Here is a 16,951-nt window from a genome sequence, read left to right on the forward strand (position 1 = left end):
TGTGTGGGTGTGTACTCTGTTTTTAGGATCAACAGTATGGCCTCCAACCCATCGAGTTATGTTTGCAGAGAGCTGAGCACCCCAGCCTACTTACACATTGAGTTACCCCTAATATAAACTTTGAATGTTTCCCATACAGTGCTGTATCTAGCTACCAATCCAACATTGTTACTAGAAAACTCATCGATAGCAGAATGCAGCTCCGTCTGAAAGACAAAGTCCCCTAGAGCACGGAAGGGGAACCACCATATGCGCTGTAGTAGTTTGGTTGGGGTGGGCAGTGTCAGCCCAAACATCAAGAGAGAGCGCTAAGATAATGAGTGAGGTAGATACTCAATATGGGTCAACCAGGGGTTCACCTCACTCTACGCAAACCAGTAGTCTATACGAGATTGTGTATTGTGCAAAGAGGGGTAAAAGGAAAACATTTTTGAGTCCCATGTTTTCCTCACCAGATATCGTTCATGCTGTCGCTCTCTAGAATTTGTCTTATATGTTTAATGGAACATTCATGACCAATATGGATGTCCTGAAGTTTGCACATCAGGAATTTAAGTTTGCCCAATGTTATGCTTGGGTTGTTTTTAGTCCATTCGTGTATTTTTGTCACGATGTCAGTAGCATAGAACCAAGAAAGCCACTAACCTCAAAGGTCTGCCAGCAGGGAGGAAGGCACATAGAGAGTCCCCTCCTCCCTTGGGCGCAACCCCACGCAGAGGACTACAAACACTACTGCGCAGGGGAGCATTCCAGGGAAAAAGGGAAGTGGACAAAACAATAAACGCTCCAGTTTCAGCGGGGTTTTCCTGACTACGCCTGGTAGGGAAGGCAGCCCAGCGTTAAACAAGATCCCTCGTGGAAAAACTGCACAGAAAGGGAACAACAAGAAAATAAGTACTAGGCAGAGGGACTACAAGAACCATGCATTCCGCATACCCCCTGGGTGCCCAAGAACCCATCACTCACTTAACAGAACCGCGATTACTCCAGAGAGCGTAGGACCAAGGACCCGGATTCCTTCATAGGGAACACACTGTTTCATGGAAGAAGGGATCTCTTGTCCAAATGGTCTCTGTAGGAAGAATAGAATCTGTTCAGTCCACAGCGTGTCTGTGGTGGCATGTGGAATCCAGGCGCGCGATGCGAGGCACAGCGTTGTTCACCTAATTAACTCACAGCCTCAGAAATCACTGTTACTTTACAGCGAGTAAGCACCCAACCAGAAACCTAGGTAAATTAGCCCAAAGTCTGGAAGGCTACTATTGCAACAAGAAAGTCTCACGCACGGGAAGAGTGTGTCCTTGCCGCACTCCCGCAACACACCTAAATACCTGGGAGGGAATCAGTGCCCAAAAGTCAACTCGGGTCCCCGGGTTGACTCCGCAGTGAAACACCAGCTTCCCTGGCGTCACTATGATTACCACGAGCGGGCTGGAATCAGCAAGGCTCTTATTCTGACACAGCTACAGACTCGGAAGAAATGGGGATAGCAAGCGCTCGACCTCCAGCGGGGAGCACCATCCGCTTAGTGCTCCAAACAAAGGGAAATCCAGGAAGTTTGTCAAGCCCCATCCCAAGGAAGGGGAGGGGCTTTATAGCCGTTGGTTTGTCAGCCGGTGCCTAGCAGGACGATGTCTCTTGGCCTTCGGGGACCTATAGTTTATTGTTTATCTCTCTTCCCTTGGCGGCGCCCTGTTCCCTGCTGGTTCCACCATGCACATACGACTAGAGGAGGAGGGAGCAGATGACCCACAACCCCCACAACACCCACGCCCCCGTTCCTGGTTCAGGATCGCAACAATTTTTTTCTTTTGGAATAATATGGTAAAAACACCCTTTGAGTTATAAATGGTTCTAACTCTGATTTATCACTACTTAATTACCCATTAAAAATAAGTCTATTGCTTGGCCTATTTTCAGACAAAAAGAGCACCAGGGACTTTACTTAGCTGCTATATTGCCTATGTACAAAAATACACTAGTAAGCAATAGGAAAAAAAGAGACCCTAGACTAGGTATGAGCGTTGGTTGAGATTCTGCACCACCCCAAAACAGGTTTTAATTAGAGCAACCACTGACGCACTCAGGGAGCTTGGCCTGTGCTGCAAAGCAATTGTCAGAAAACGTGTCGGCCTGGTAGTGTATCAACAGCTGACAAAACCACATTATAGCCAGGTTTTCAATAATAGCTAAAGTGAAAAATATCAAAATGTACTAGTAAAAATAAAGCAAAAATAAAGAACATTAGATAGGGTTTACAAACGTTATTCAAAAATGAAAAATGTCCCATTTGAACGAATGGTAAAAAGTGTTATATTGACAGTGAATGGAAAATGTAAAAAAATAAATAAATAAGTTACCAAGTGTACTCCAATGATCTGGTCAGGGGAAGCACATCAAATGAATGGCCCACGAATACAGACGGTCACTTCGAAGTTGGTACTTGGGCCTGCTGAGGATTTTCACATTACCAAATATTTTTGAAACACAAGAAGATGAAGCACAACCAGCATGGGGGCAATACATGGGCAATGTTTCATGCAATTAAAAAATGCAATGGGGGAACTCTCGGTGAATGCAGCGGTTGAGTTAAAACAGTTATTAGCTGAGCAAGTTGAACATGCGTCCCTGGCCACAGAACACTCATGATCAATTCGATTCCAGCATTTGTTCCCCAGTGGAGAGTTCCAGGTTCTAATGTAGTCACTCCATCAAAGCTTGTGTCAGTAAGAAGGAGCGCGTTGTATCTAATGAGGGCTTGGCGAGAGTTAGAATAGAATAGAATGGAAGCAGATTTGTAAAGCGCGTGGTTACCCGGGAGCGTCCCAGCGCTAATAGAGCAGAGAATACTGTGAGGGGAATGCCGAATTAGGAATCCTGAGGAAAGAGAAATGTTTTAAGAAGCTTACGAAACTTCGAGTGGCTGGGTTCAGTTCGAATCCTAGGATTCCACAGAGTTACTGCATTGACAGAAAATCGACGTCTTCCTGTTCAAGCTCTCTTCACTCTGGGGACAGTGGCAAGATGCCCATGGTCGGAGCAAAGGGCCCTGTTAGCCTTTTAAGGGCACACTAAGCTCCTCAAGATAGGGGGTCCCTTACCCTGTAGGGATTTGTGGACAATGCACGGGGATTTGAACTTTATCCTCTCGCGTATTGGCAGCCAGTGAAGAGATCTTAGGGAAGGTCTAGCTGAGGACCTTGCAGATGAGCCTGTAAGCAGCCTGGCTGCAGAATTTTGAATCAATTGGAGCTTGTTAATGGTGGCTTCAGGAGCGCCCAAATAGAGGGCGCTACAGTAGTCCAACCTTGAGAGGAATAACCCCCTGGATGAGAAGTTTTCTCGAGGGGGGAAGTAGTAGAGGGATCACTTTTCGGGCTGAGCGAAGTAGGCCAAAGCATATGCCTGCCGTTTTTTTGGCTTGAGTTTTAAATGAGAGGTCCTGTTCCAGCCACACCCCTAAGCTTTTAATTTCGTTTTTTGGGGCAGGAAGAGCCCCCAGACAGGCGGGCCAGATGGAATCGGCTAAAGATGTCAACTTATGTCCTAGGAGCATGAGCTCGGTTTTAGTTCCATTTAATTTAAGAAGGGATTTACTCATCCAGGCATGTATTTCGGACGGACAGGAGTGAAGTTTTTCAGGGCATTGGTCCACTTGAGTGAGCGAGACGACTAGTTGTGTATCGTCCGCGTAGGTGACTACTTTCATACCAAAAGGAGAGACCACATCTTCCAGTGGGGACATGTATACGTTGAACAAAGTAGGGCTCAACGAGGAGCCCTGCGGTACACCACACTGGAGGGGGATTCGGTTGGACCGTGCGTTACCTTCCCAGACCTGGAAAGTCCGGTTGTTTAAGAACGATATTAGCCATGACAGGGCTGTTCCCGCCACCCCCATATTAATAAGGCACTGAATTAAGATGCGGTGGTCAACCGTATGCGCTTAGATCCAGGAGGATCACAACTGCTGATCCTCCTGAATCCAAGATACACCTCGCCTCTTCGACAAACGCTATGAGGGTGGTGTCTGTGCTCTGACCGGGGCGGAAACCTGTCTGAGAGCTACGTAATAGCTCATTAGTTTCCAGAAAAGATGACAGTTGCTGGTTGGCAACTTTCTCCGCAATCTTGCTGAGTCCCGGCAGCAACGAAATAGGCCGAAAACTAGCCAACTCTAGGAGGGACGATGCCTTGAGAAAAGGAGGCGTTAATTAAATCAGTGGCCAGGGGGAGATGGTAGATGCAATATATTTTAGGATATGCATAGGGGCGGGGTCGCTGGGAGATCCGCTTTTCATGGATGACAGGAGTTTTTGGAATACTTCCCTGGAGACGGAAGCAAAGGAATCCAAATGGGGGCCAGATGTATGGGCCTAAAACTGCCAGGATCTAAAGGGCAGTCGCTTTGCGGTAAAGTTTTTAATATATTTTGAATTTTACTATCAAAAAAGTCCGCAAGCTGTTTACATTTGGCCCCTGAAATGTCTGGGACGGGCGGAGGGTTTGGAACCTTCAGGAGTTACCTCACTATCCGGAAGGTTTCTCTGGAGGAGTTCGAGGACATTATGATTTTCTCTTCGGAGAATGCAGCCTGGGCAGCTTTAAGTGATGTTTTATAGGACCTAATAGCTGCTCTATAGGCGGCTTTGTTGTGACTGGCCCAGTCTTTCCTCCACGCGCGTTCTTATTTTTTACAACCTTTCCTTAGGTCTCTAAGTTCTGGCGTGTACCACGGAGATTTAAAAACACTACTCTTTTTTACGACTCCTTTTCTAGGAAGGACAAAGTCGAGTGAGCTGTCGAGCCACCTCGCAAAGTTTTTATCGGCCACTAAGGGATCGGGATCGTGTAAGGGGGCAGTCTGCTCCAGTCTGAGAGTCCAGTTCTCAAAAGAGAGCTTGTACCAGGCCCTTTCTAAAGTGCGTGATACAGGGGCTTGAAATGTGTCAGTGCAGGTTCGCCAGGAAAACGGGACCAGGAAGTGATCAGACCAGGGAAGGGGAAGTGGGGGGCTGGATTCCAGGAGAGGAATGTTGGAAAATATGGGGTCCAAAAGGTGTCCCCTATTGTGTGTGGCGTCTGGTTTTTTAAGCACCAGCTCATAAGATATTAAGTCGAGCTGAAGTTCTGCCGCCGCTTTGTCGTGGGGGTCATTAAAATGAAGGTTTAAATCTCCCAAAAGAATGAAGTTGGATGCAGTGGAAGCTGAGGCAATAATTGTTTCTAATAGCGAGCTACCGAAGTGCCCTGGGCTACCCGGGGGGCAGTACACCAGGAGACCTGAAATAGATTTAGTATGGGAGATTTGTACGGCAAAGAGGGAGCTCTCACAGTCGGCGATGGCGCTGTCTGCCATCCTGCAGGTGAAATGATTTTTGTACACTATGGCTAACCCACCCCCTTTACCGTTAGGCCTAATCTGGGATTGGATGAGATATCCTTGGGGGAGCGCGCTGACAATATCTGAATCCGAATTCGGAGACAACCATGTCTCCGTTAGGAACAGTATGTCCAATTTGTGGTCTGGATCAGTAAATTAATCTCCAAGGAATGTTTCGGCAGTAACCTGCAATTCAATAGAGCCATGTGTAAATGGGTCCTGGCTTGTTCGGTGAGCTTTTTTCCCGCTGTCGGAAGAATGCAATGACTGCAATGAAAGTATAGGCCATCTGGTCTGTGCGACATGTGGCATGAGGGGTTTCTCCTCGGTCTTAATTGGAGGAGAGCCTCGCGTGAGTAGGTAATGAGGCGGTTAGGGGCAATGGCCAGGGTTTCTGGCCCTGCGCCCGCCTGCTGCGCATACTAGAGGCGATGTTCATTTTATAGTGCTGGGCCGAACTCGCCCGCAGCACTAGCCCGCCGACCTCCGACTCCTCCCAAGATGGCGCCCGTGATAATGCGCCGGGGTGTCCGGGCCCGCGACCAGAAGAGCCCTAAATCGGCCCCTGGAAGCGAGAAGGAGCCCCTGGGGAATCAGAGTGAGGTGAGAGAGTAACCGGAACAATTTTAAAAGAACAAAAATATTTGCCCAAAACAGTGCGTGATTTGAAAAGTCAAAAGCAGAACACTGAGCAATAAATTCAATTTTTTGAGAGAGGGGATACCCTGACTCCCGGCTTCCGCCTCAGGAGTCTCTAACTCTAAAGGTGAGCGCTTGCAAGATTATGTCGTACTTATAGTGCTGGGCAGAACTCGCCCACAGCACTAGCCCGCCGACCTCCGACTCCTTCCAAGATGGCGCCCGTGATAATGCGCCGGGGTGTCCGAGCCCGCGACCAGAAGAGCCCTAAATCGGCCCCTGGAAGCGAGAAGGAGCCCCTGGGGAATCCGAGTGAGGTGAGAGGGGAACCGGAACAATTTTAAAAGAACAAAAAAATTTGCCCAAAACAGTGCGTGAATTAAAAAGTCAAAAGCAGAACACTGAGCAATAAATTCAATTTTTTGAAAGAGAGGATACCCTGACACCCGGCTGCCACCTCAGGAGTCTCTAACTCTAAAGGTGAGAGTTCAACTTCTCCAGATCCTCATGGATCTCAGTCCTCTTTCCGACCCCTGTTCTTGACGCCTTCATGATCAGGTAGGAGAAAGAATATGAGATATACCATAGGACAGGAAGCAGTCCAAGTGCTGTGGCACCATCAATTATTGGTAGGTATGCCTAGAATGTAACCCTAATCCGTGACCTCTTCTCCTTCCCTACAGAGTTATGCGTATATACGCCGAGAGTTTTAGGAGCCAGAAAAAACCTGTCAGAGAATTTGTCATCTGCAGATGGTATATTGAGCCCTGCCCTGTACCCCAAAATCAGTAATTACACAGAGTAGTTGGTATTTCACATAATATGGATATGTATGATATGCTATTTGCCTGCAAAGCATGTGCAGAAGAATAACAACTCGGAAATCTCTATACATATTAGGTTGGAGGTTAGATAAGCCCCAATCATATTTAATCAAATATCCCTACTTAATCAAAAACCATACCTCGGATATGACCAGCCTTCTAACAGCATTGCTGTGTTAGTCTTCACTTTTATGCCATGTCATGTTAAGCCCTTTTTCCTGCTTTATTGTGGCATCAGGCCTGATGGAGGAACATTGTATTTTAGCATCCCTCCAGCAACCAGTCCATGCTCTATGAAGTGAGGGGAGCACTAGTATTGTTACACAGAATAGTGAACAATGCTTCTTGTTGGGAATATAGCAATACATTGAGCCTATTTCTCTTCCTTCTCCCTACACAAAGAACTCATAAGATATTTTCTCCTCCCAGCCCAATTTCAGCGCCCATGTTTATAAAGGAGCATTAGAGAATGGAAATTTCCCTTCCTCGGACAATAAGCCTTCTGCTCTCGCATGAAGTAATATAACACAGCAACACACTAACAGAAACCATGCATGTAACGTTAGGAAATACCTATAGAAGCCTTACCACACATGCCACAAGGAGATACTGAGTATGGGACAAGCGTAGAGCCGTGCCCCGGAAGGGACAAAACAGGGAAACGAGTTCTCCAAGTTCTTCAAGTTGCCTAAGGGTAGAAAGCAGAACTTTGGGTTTGGTGGAGAATGTCAGTGAACAATGAAGGAATGCCCACTAGGACTTAGTGAACATTTACTCACTGAGTGCAGTATAGGACACCTGTGCCAGACTGCCAGTGGCGGTATACAGGCTGTCATCCACTGTACAGGATTGTCTGTGTTCACAATATTGAGCACAGCTGCATGGTCACTCTGTAGTGGGACTAGGGCCTAGATGTATCAAGCCTTTTGCGAATCGCAAACGGTCTATTTGCATGTTTTGGCATGCATCAAAAATTCGCAAATTAAGGAATAGCAAAAATGTGCGATTCCTTATTTTGCCATAGCATTTAAGGAATCGCATTTTTGCGATTCCTTAAATGCTATGTATGTAACATTTCTGAATTGCGAATTTTGGTTAAGAAATCGCAAATTACCACCAACTTGTAGTTGATGGTAATTTGCGAAATCTTTAAAAAATGCACAATTTGGCATTTTTGGAGGTAGCATGTGACGCACACGGTAAACAGAGATAATATCGATTCCAAAATATCGACTGGACATAATATCGAGTTAAAAATATAGACTAGACAAAATATCGACCAGACATAATATAGACTACAAAAATATCGAGTTATATCGATATTAATAGCCAAAATATCGAATCAAAAATATAGACTAGACATAATATCGACTAGATAGAATATAGACAAAAAAAAATCGAAAATAAGGTACGTTTTTAATAATTTGCAATAATTGTGTAATATAAATCTGTAGCGGGTTGTGGGTTTATAGGGGAATAGGGTGGGAAGTAATTTAAATATAATAATTTAAGTATGTAAATTAATATTAATTGTTAATTAATTATTAATTGGTAATTAATTAAAATATAATTGGTAATTAATAATAATTGATTAATTGATAAATAATTAATTTTTAGTAAATTATTTTCTGTAGCGGGTTGCGGGTTTATAGGGGAATAGGGTGGGAAGTAATTTAAATAAAATTAATTAATTATGTAAATTAATAAGAATTGTTAATTAATTATTAATTGGTAATTGATTATAATATAATTGGTAATTAATAATAATTGATTAATTGATAAATAATTAATTTTTAGTAAATTATTTTCTGTAGCGGGTTGTGGGTTTATAGGGGAATAGGGTGGGAAGTAATTTAATTATAATTAATTAATTATGTAAATTAATAAGATTTGTTAATTAATAAATAATTGGTAATTAATTAAAATATAATTGGTAATTAATAATAATTGATTAATTGATAAATAATTAATTTTTAGTAAATTATTTTCTGTAGCGGGTTGTGGATTTATAGGGGAATAGGGTGGGAAGTAATTTAATTATAATTAATTAATTATGTAAATTAATAATAATTTTTTAATAATAATTAATTGGTAATTAATTAAAATATAATTGGTAATTAATAATAATTGATTAATTGATAAATAATTAATTTTTAGTAAATTATTTTCTGTAGTGGGTTGTGGGTTTCTAGGGGAATAGGGTGGGAAGTAATTTAATTATAATTAATTAATTATGTAAATTAATAATAATTGTTAATTAATTAATAATTGTCCATTAATTAAATTTTAATTGGTAAATAAAAGTAATTGGTATAGGAAATTAAATTTACTTGGTAATAATATTTCTATTAATTATATTTATTTATGAAGTTTTTACTTTTTCTACTGTTGCACTCACTGGAGTGGGAATAGTAATTTTTACCTCTACGCTATCCAACGCTTTCCCTACTGTTGCACCCACTGGAGTGGGAATAGTAATTTTAACCCCTACGCTATCCAACGCTTTCCCTACTATTGCACCGACTGGAGTGGGAATAGTAATCTTTACCGCTACGCTATCCAGCGCTTTCCCTACTGTTGCACCCACTGGAGTGGGAATAGTAATTGTAACCCCTACGCTATCCAGCGCTTTCCCTACTGTTGCACCCACTGGAGTGGGAATAGTAATTTTAACCCCTACGCTATCCAGCGCTTTCCCTACTATTGCACTCTTTGGAGTGGGAATAGTAATTTTTACCCCTACGCTATCCAACGCTTTCCCTACTGTTGCACCCACTGGAGTGGGAATAGTAATTTTAACCCCTACGCTATCCAACACTTTCCCTACTGTTGCACCCACTGGAGTGGGAATAGTAATCTTTACCCCTACGCTATCCAGCGCTTTCCCTACTGTTGCACCCACTGGAGTGGGAATAGTAATTTTTACCCCTACGCTATCCAGCGCTTTCCCTACTGTTGCACCCACTGGAGTGGGAATAGTAATTTTAACCCCTACGCTATCCAGCGCTTTCCCTACTGTTGCACCCACTGGAGTGGGAATAGTAATTTTAACCCCTACGCTATCCAGCGCTTTCCCTACTGTTGCACCCACTGGAGTGGGAATAGTAATTTTAACCCCTACGCTATCCAGCGCTTTCCCTACTGTTGCACCCACTGGAGTGGGAATAGTAATTTTAACCCCTACGCTATCCAGCGCTTTCCCTACTGTTGCACCCACTGGAGTGGGAATAGTAATTTTAACCCCTACGCTATCCAGCGCTTTCCCTACTGTTGCACCCACTGGAGTGGGAATAGTAATTTTTACCCCTACGCTATCCAACGCTTTCCCTACTGTTGCACCCACTGGAGTGGGAATAGTAAATGTTACCCCTACGCTATCCAACGCTTTTGCTACTGTTGAACTCACTAGAGTTGTTACAATAAATTTTAACCATTTTGCTATGCTACGGTAAAAATATTATATATGTTTATTTAATAATATGTTTTTTTATATATATATATATATATATTATTTTTGTTATTTTTTTTCAATTTACATTCATTATTTATTTATATTACATTTATTTAATAATTTTAACTAAGTTTATAATAAATATATTTATTATTATATTAGTTTTAACTTAATTTAAAGACATTTAAAAAAAACGATATTTTGACAGTCTATATTTTTGTAACTCGATATTTTTGAGTCGATATTTTAGTACTTACCTGTTTGAAGATAGCCAGTCGATATTTTGTTCCTCGATATTTTATCATCGATATTATTGTATCTCGATATTTATGTGGTCGATATAATTTCAGTGATCCGACGCACACACATGCGCAAAGGGCATGTATGTGCGCCATATGCACACACATGTACATTTCATGGGTGCCGCAGGGGTGTCCTTGAGACACCCCTGCACCCCTGAAATTATTCTCAAATTTGCGATTAGCAAATTGCGAATCGCAAACTGAGATTAATTTCACAATCAAATGGGAAATTCTTCCTTAATTGCAAATTTGCAAATTGCGAATTCGCAAATAAGGAAGATTAAGGAATCGCTAAAAAATAGCGATTTTTTACATACATTCCATTTTGCGATTTCTAAATAGCGATTCCTTAAAAATCGCCATTTAGAAATCGCAAAATGGAATCTTGATACATCTGCCCCTAGGTGTCTGCCTGAAGAATGCATCATGGGAAAAAAAAGCTACATTCAGAGAACGGGACTGTGAGTGTGGGAATTCAGGTTGCTGCATAGGAAGACACGAAGAACACAGACCCTCAAACTACAATTCAGGCTAGACTATAGTTAAAACGGAGCATTAATGTGTGCCATGCACAGATCGCCAATGAATATATATTTTTAAAAACGCACTTATGCATTGTTTTGGTCACACAATGTGTATGGTGGATAGCAAATCAAACTGATATACTCTTGTGAGCGCTTAAAAAAATCAAAATTAAAGGCAGCAGCCCCTGCACCCGAAAAAGAGGAGGGAAGTCAAACTCATATGAATGATTTAGAGTATTTCTAAATTGTTCTGAGTAAAACTGAACAATTTAATGCCTTCTCTCAGGCCATTCCGTAGAGACAGTATTACAGGACATGTTGCTACCTGAATGATTTTACAAGAAATGATAAAACGGCATCGCTGTGAATAAAAAATAGATAAAATGCATGAACATCTATTCACTTAATCCTGCCTGCTTTGCGGATCTATTCAATAATACATAATACTCGAATAATAGATTTCAACCACACATATGAAAATGACTAAAGAAGAAATCACTGTTTCTCACCTCTTTTTTTAGGCAAAGTGAAGTAATTCTTCACAAATCGATGTCTGCTTGGCTTTTTCGGGTTCAAGGAACAAGGAGGTAATTGCATTTCTGACGTGATAATCAACTGACTGTCTGCAAGCGAACACTCATTAGCAAAGTGTTTCTTTTTTCAGTGTGGTGGGGGGCACCTGTGAATCTCTCCCTCCTTCTGTATGCCAGTGCTCACAGTTACACAAACTGGCAGAAGATGCAGTGGGGTAAAACTATATTACATAATTAGGCAACCATTTAGTGCACCTATTTGAGAAATGCCGCACTGACAGGACCCTTCCTCCTTCCCAAGACATCCCAGCAGGGCCAGACAGGCCTTTTATTCCACCGGGTATTTCCCTAGTGGGCTGGAGAACTTGGAGGCCGGTTTTAATGCCCAGGGCCTATCCTGTTGTTTGTCACTTTCCCCAGCTCCCTGAGGTCAATTACAGCAGTCAGAGGGAGGCTGAAACGGAGGGGGGGGGGGGTGGAGGGAGAAGATTGCAAGAAAGTGACCAGAAAGGGAGACGAGAAAAGGAGAGAGAATAGATGAATGGAAAGAGAGAGGCTGCGGGAGAAGACAATGAAAGGTGTGATGGTTTGGACATTTTTGTCAGGGCTGTTATTGGTTGCCCTCTCCGGGCAACTCGTACATGTCAATGATTCCTCCAGCTTGTTTCTGACCTGAGGGTCGGAGTACAACTAGCCTGTTAAATTCCATCACCTGTGTGTAGCCTTGTTTGTGCACTGGCCAGAATTTCAAGTTGTATGGACTTCATCGTATCGGAGTCTTATTGTGTGTGATAAAGTCCATCTTCCCAATAATTTTTAGCAGTTCACCAGCTTACATTTAAATGGAACAAACGCTCCAGTGTTTCTTGGGATGTGAACTTAAACACCAACATCTGCATTTTATTCCCTATTGCAGAGTAAAAACTCAGAACATGTGGATTTCTCACACCGATACATTCCTAATGTAGGGATATCAGATTAGTTCATGTGTGATTAATTCTGTATACCCCTTTGGGGCTCTCATAATCACACCATAGGAGCTTAGAGGATGCATATGTATAGACCTCTGAAAAGCAAATGTAAGGATTGATATGGGCTCACTGCAAACTGATCCCGCATGCATGGCACTGGGAGAGAACAGGCCATGGAGAGATTGCTTGAAGCGATAGGTATGCAGGCATAAACCTTCAAGGCAAAAATATAGGACAAGCTCAAAATTCAAGACTTTGTCCAACCACATGTAGGCAAGAGGAGAAAAGTGTCTACCACCCTAGGCTGCGCGTTTGTGGGGAGGGACTAAGGGGCACATGCATCAACCAAAATACCGGCCGCAAACGGGCCGATTTGCAGAATTGGCCCTTTTGTGGCCGGTATTTTGCCATTTGGGATGCATCAACCCAAATGCCAATTGGCAAAATAGGTAATCGAAAAGTTTGTGATTACCTAAATTGTGAATGCATTTAGGGAATCGCAAATTGCGATTCCATATTTGGGATGCAACCAGCCTTTCGCTAATTAGCATCAACTGCAAGTTGATGGTAATTTGCAAAGTGCCATGTGGGGCATGAGTGTACGCCACATGTGCACACATGCCAATTTCAGGGATGCATCAGGGTGGTCTTTTGTCCCCCTTGCACCTGTGAAATTGCATGCACAATTTGCAAGTACCTGTTTGGGACTCGCAAAGTGCGCATGCAATTCCCATTCATTCCTATGGAGCTCTAGGCCTTTAGGTCCATAGGATTGAATGGGAAGCTATTCCTTAATTGCGAATGGCAATTTACTATTTGCAATTAAGGACTATGTAGGAATCACTACTATTTTTGAGAAACCTACATGCATAGGCAATTGCGATTCCATAATTGCGATTACTTAATAATCCCAATTAAGCAGTCGCAATTCCCTATCTTGATGCATGTGCCCCTAAGAGAAGTAAACTGTTAGCAGAACTATGGGCTTTGTGATGCTTTGTAGAGACAGATGATGACTTTACCCAGGAATGGGCAAGACTCAAGATGTAGAAGGATGCCAGCGGTTCTTAACCTTTTGGCTTCTGTGACCCCCCACTGAATCGCTACTGGAAGCGGGGAACTTCATCTAACTAATGTCTACGTTCCAAAACTCAAAAATAGATACAAAGAATACAGAAACAAGTATATAGCAAACAAATACACAAATGATGAAATAGTTTACTTAAATGACAAAAGAAATGCAAAATTTTAATGGGTAGGTTAGAGCTTCCCAAAATGTGCTTTTACTTTGAAAAGATATAGCTCATTGTTCGCTCGGGCCCTGTCCCCAGCCAGGCGCCCCGCCCCGCCCCGCCCCATCCCATCATTGCAAAACTTTTGAATTATCGGGACGGAGACGCTGCGCTGCGCAAGGCGAGACAACTGGGTCCCCTGAGGTATGAGGGGTAGGATAAATCCCTGTTTCTGACTTCACCTTTAAAGTGCAGGAGGCACGGTGGCAGTTCACCTCAATCAAGCGCCAACTGCGGGACCAGCACATCGAATACGCCATGTTATATCCAGGTCCTCTTTGATGGGAAACCTCGTATATATTCAGACCTGCAAACACTTCAAAAGGCCTCAGTGACTGGGAGAGGGCCAACAAATGCTCAAACAGTCAACAAGCCTCTTCCTCACAGAATGAAGATGCCAGGACAATGGACGATAATGACTGACCGACTGGTGATAACTCCATTATGTGTTACTTCTATTTCCTGCTTTTATTGTTAATGGTCTGGTCACATGTTAATGTGCTTTCTGATGATCTACTATAGCCCTGTGTCGAGTGTAGTGCCTCCAGCAATGCGTTGTACTAGTGCAGACTCTCTCTTCCCTTATGGAGTTCTTTCTTAATACGCCCTTACAGTGACCCGATGTGTACTGCCGGGGTATCGTCCCTTTCCTCTGGAGTTTGAACATCCATTGTTAATCTGGCCCTTCAGGGCAGAGTTGCACTGAACGTTTACTGTTCCTTTATGATTCACGGACAAGGCTGCAGTAGGTTGGGTAATTGCAAGCGGTGTTTGTGCTGGGGGTTAGCTCAGTTTGTATAGCTGGGTAACATCTGCCCCACTGCGTTAACTGCCGATCCACGTTCTGTAGTTGGGTATTTAGAGGGAGCGATGGGGGACACACCCTCACGAATGGTTTCCATTTTTGTGAGGGTTGGGTGGGTTGATGCTTGCCTTTGCAGTGTTGGGGTTTGCAAGGCGTGGGTGGGGGGAGGTGTGTTTTTGTGGAATGTTTTTTTTCTTGTTTTACATTTTTTAGCTTGGAACACCTCTTTTCCTTTTCAGTGTGTGGTGTGAGGGGCTTGCCTGAATGTTCTTCACTATTCGTTTGCCCTTATCGTGTCGGATACAAAACCTAGGGTGGAAGCGCCACAGCGCCTGACCTTTCTAACATGGAATGTGAGGGGAATAAACGATCGCAGTAAAGTGCGTAAAATTCTTGCATACCTGAAGCGCAGGGAGGTTGACGTGGCATTACTGCAGGAGACGCATCTGCAGACGGGCGGTGCTCTCCTTGCAGGTCACAAACTAGAGCGCCTCTCATGCGGCTTACTTTACCTCACATTTCAGGGGTGTCTTAACTTGGATTAATCCTAACGCAGGCCTCCGACTTGAGCCTTTGATAACAGACACGGCAGGTAGATACACGTGTCACGATGTTATGGTCCCCATTGGGAATTCTTAGTAGTCAACTCTTATGGCCCTAACTATGATGATCCGGAATTCTATTGTTCCTTGTTCGTTTCACTACGACTTGGATACGTCTCTTGACCGATCGAGGGGCCCTCCCCGCCTGCTCTCTGCTTCAGCTAAGATGGTGCTAGACGTTGTTTTACAGTTGCAATTAGCCGATGTGTGGAGATCGCGATCACACACTCAGGGTGGGTATTCACATTACTCTGCACCACATGATGTTCACACCCGCATTGACTATTGGTTTATGCCACGAGCTATGATATCTAAGGTGTTGGATTGTTCAGTCCTTCCTCGTTCCTTCTCGGACCATTCACCAGTTATGTTTTCCGTAGCCACCCTCATCCGGACTCCTCCCCCATTTTTATGGCGATCCCCCCTTCTCATTATTAGACTCTGTTTTCCACTCAGAACTGAAAGAACCGATCTCTGAGTTTTTTACCAATAACGTGGGCATGGTTGACTCCTTCGCCACGGTGTGGGAGGCGTTTAAGGTGTATATCCGAGGGGTGGACATTAGTAAACATGTGGGAGTTCTCCGTGCCATTCAGGACCGTTTGGCCCTGCTGGAGTCCCGCTTGTCTAATCTCGAGGCGCGTCAGACCAGCACTGATGACCCTACGCTTTGTGAACAGATTAAGTCCACTTTAGCCGAATTCCACGAGGAACCTGATCGAGAAGTTAAACATATGGGCAAATACGCGTCTGCTAGAGCCTATAGTGAGTCTAATGAACCGGGCTCGGTGCTGGTGGCACTGGCACGCCACCGGATGGAACCTGGTTCCATTGTCGAGATAGAGGGTGAGGATAGATCGCTGCTGACAGAGAACGCTGCGATCGGGGCCTGATTCCATTCTTATTACCAAGAACTGTACAGCTCTAAATTCTCCCCTAGCGACGAAGATATAGCCGGCTACCTGGAGTATATACAACTCCAGTGGTTACAGAACTGGCATTGGGAGTTTTAGATGCGGCCTATTGAAGTGACGGAGGTCTGACTTGTGCTGGGCTCCAATGCTTGAGGGGAGTGCCCCTGGTATGGATGGCCTCACAGTAACATTTTATAAAAGCTTCAGCGACCTCCTTATCCCACACCTTATCACTTTGTTTCACGATATTGCTGCTGATGGCTCTATGCCCCCTTCCATGCGTGAGACGCTAATTATCACCTTACTAAAGCCCAATAAAGACTCATGCAAATGCTCGTCCTACCGCCCTCTTTCGCTCCTCAACGTGGACACCAAATTATATGCCAAAATTTTCGCGAACCGACTATCCCCACTACTGCCATAGCTGATAGGACCTGAACAAGCCGGGTTTATCCCTGGTCGCACCCTTACACAGAATATTCGTACTGTTTTTGGAGCCCTGAAACACATGCAGCCCGAGGTCAAGGCTGCGGCAGTCTTCCTTGATGCTGAAAAGGCCTTTGATTCAATTGAATGGAAGTTTATGAAGGCTTTGTTGACCCGAATGGGTTTTGGTGAAGTGTATCTACAGCTGATTTCAGCATTGTATAATGCACCTATTGCTAGGGTCCGGGCAGGGGATACGGTCTCAACACAGTTTTCATTCTCCCG

This window comes from Lissotriton helveticus, chromosome 6 (genome assembly GCF_964261635.1).
Source record: "Lissotriton helveticus chromosome 6, aLisHel1.1, whole genome shotgun sequence".
Classification (NCBI taxonomy): Eukaryota; Metazoa; Chordata; class Amphibia; order Caudata; family Salamandridae; genus Lissotriton; species Lissotriton helveticus.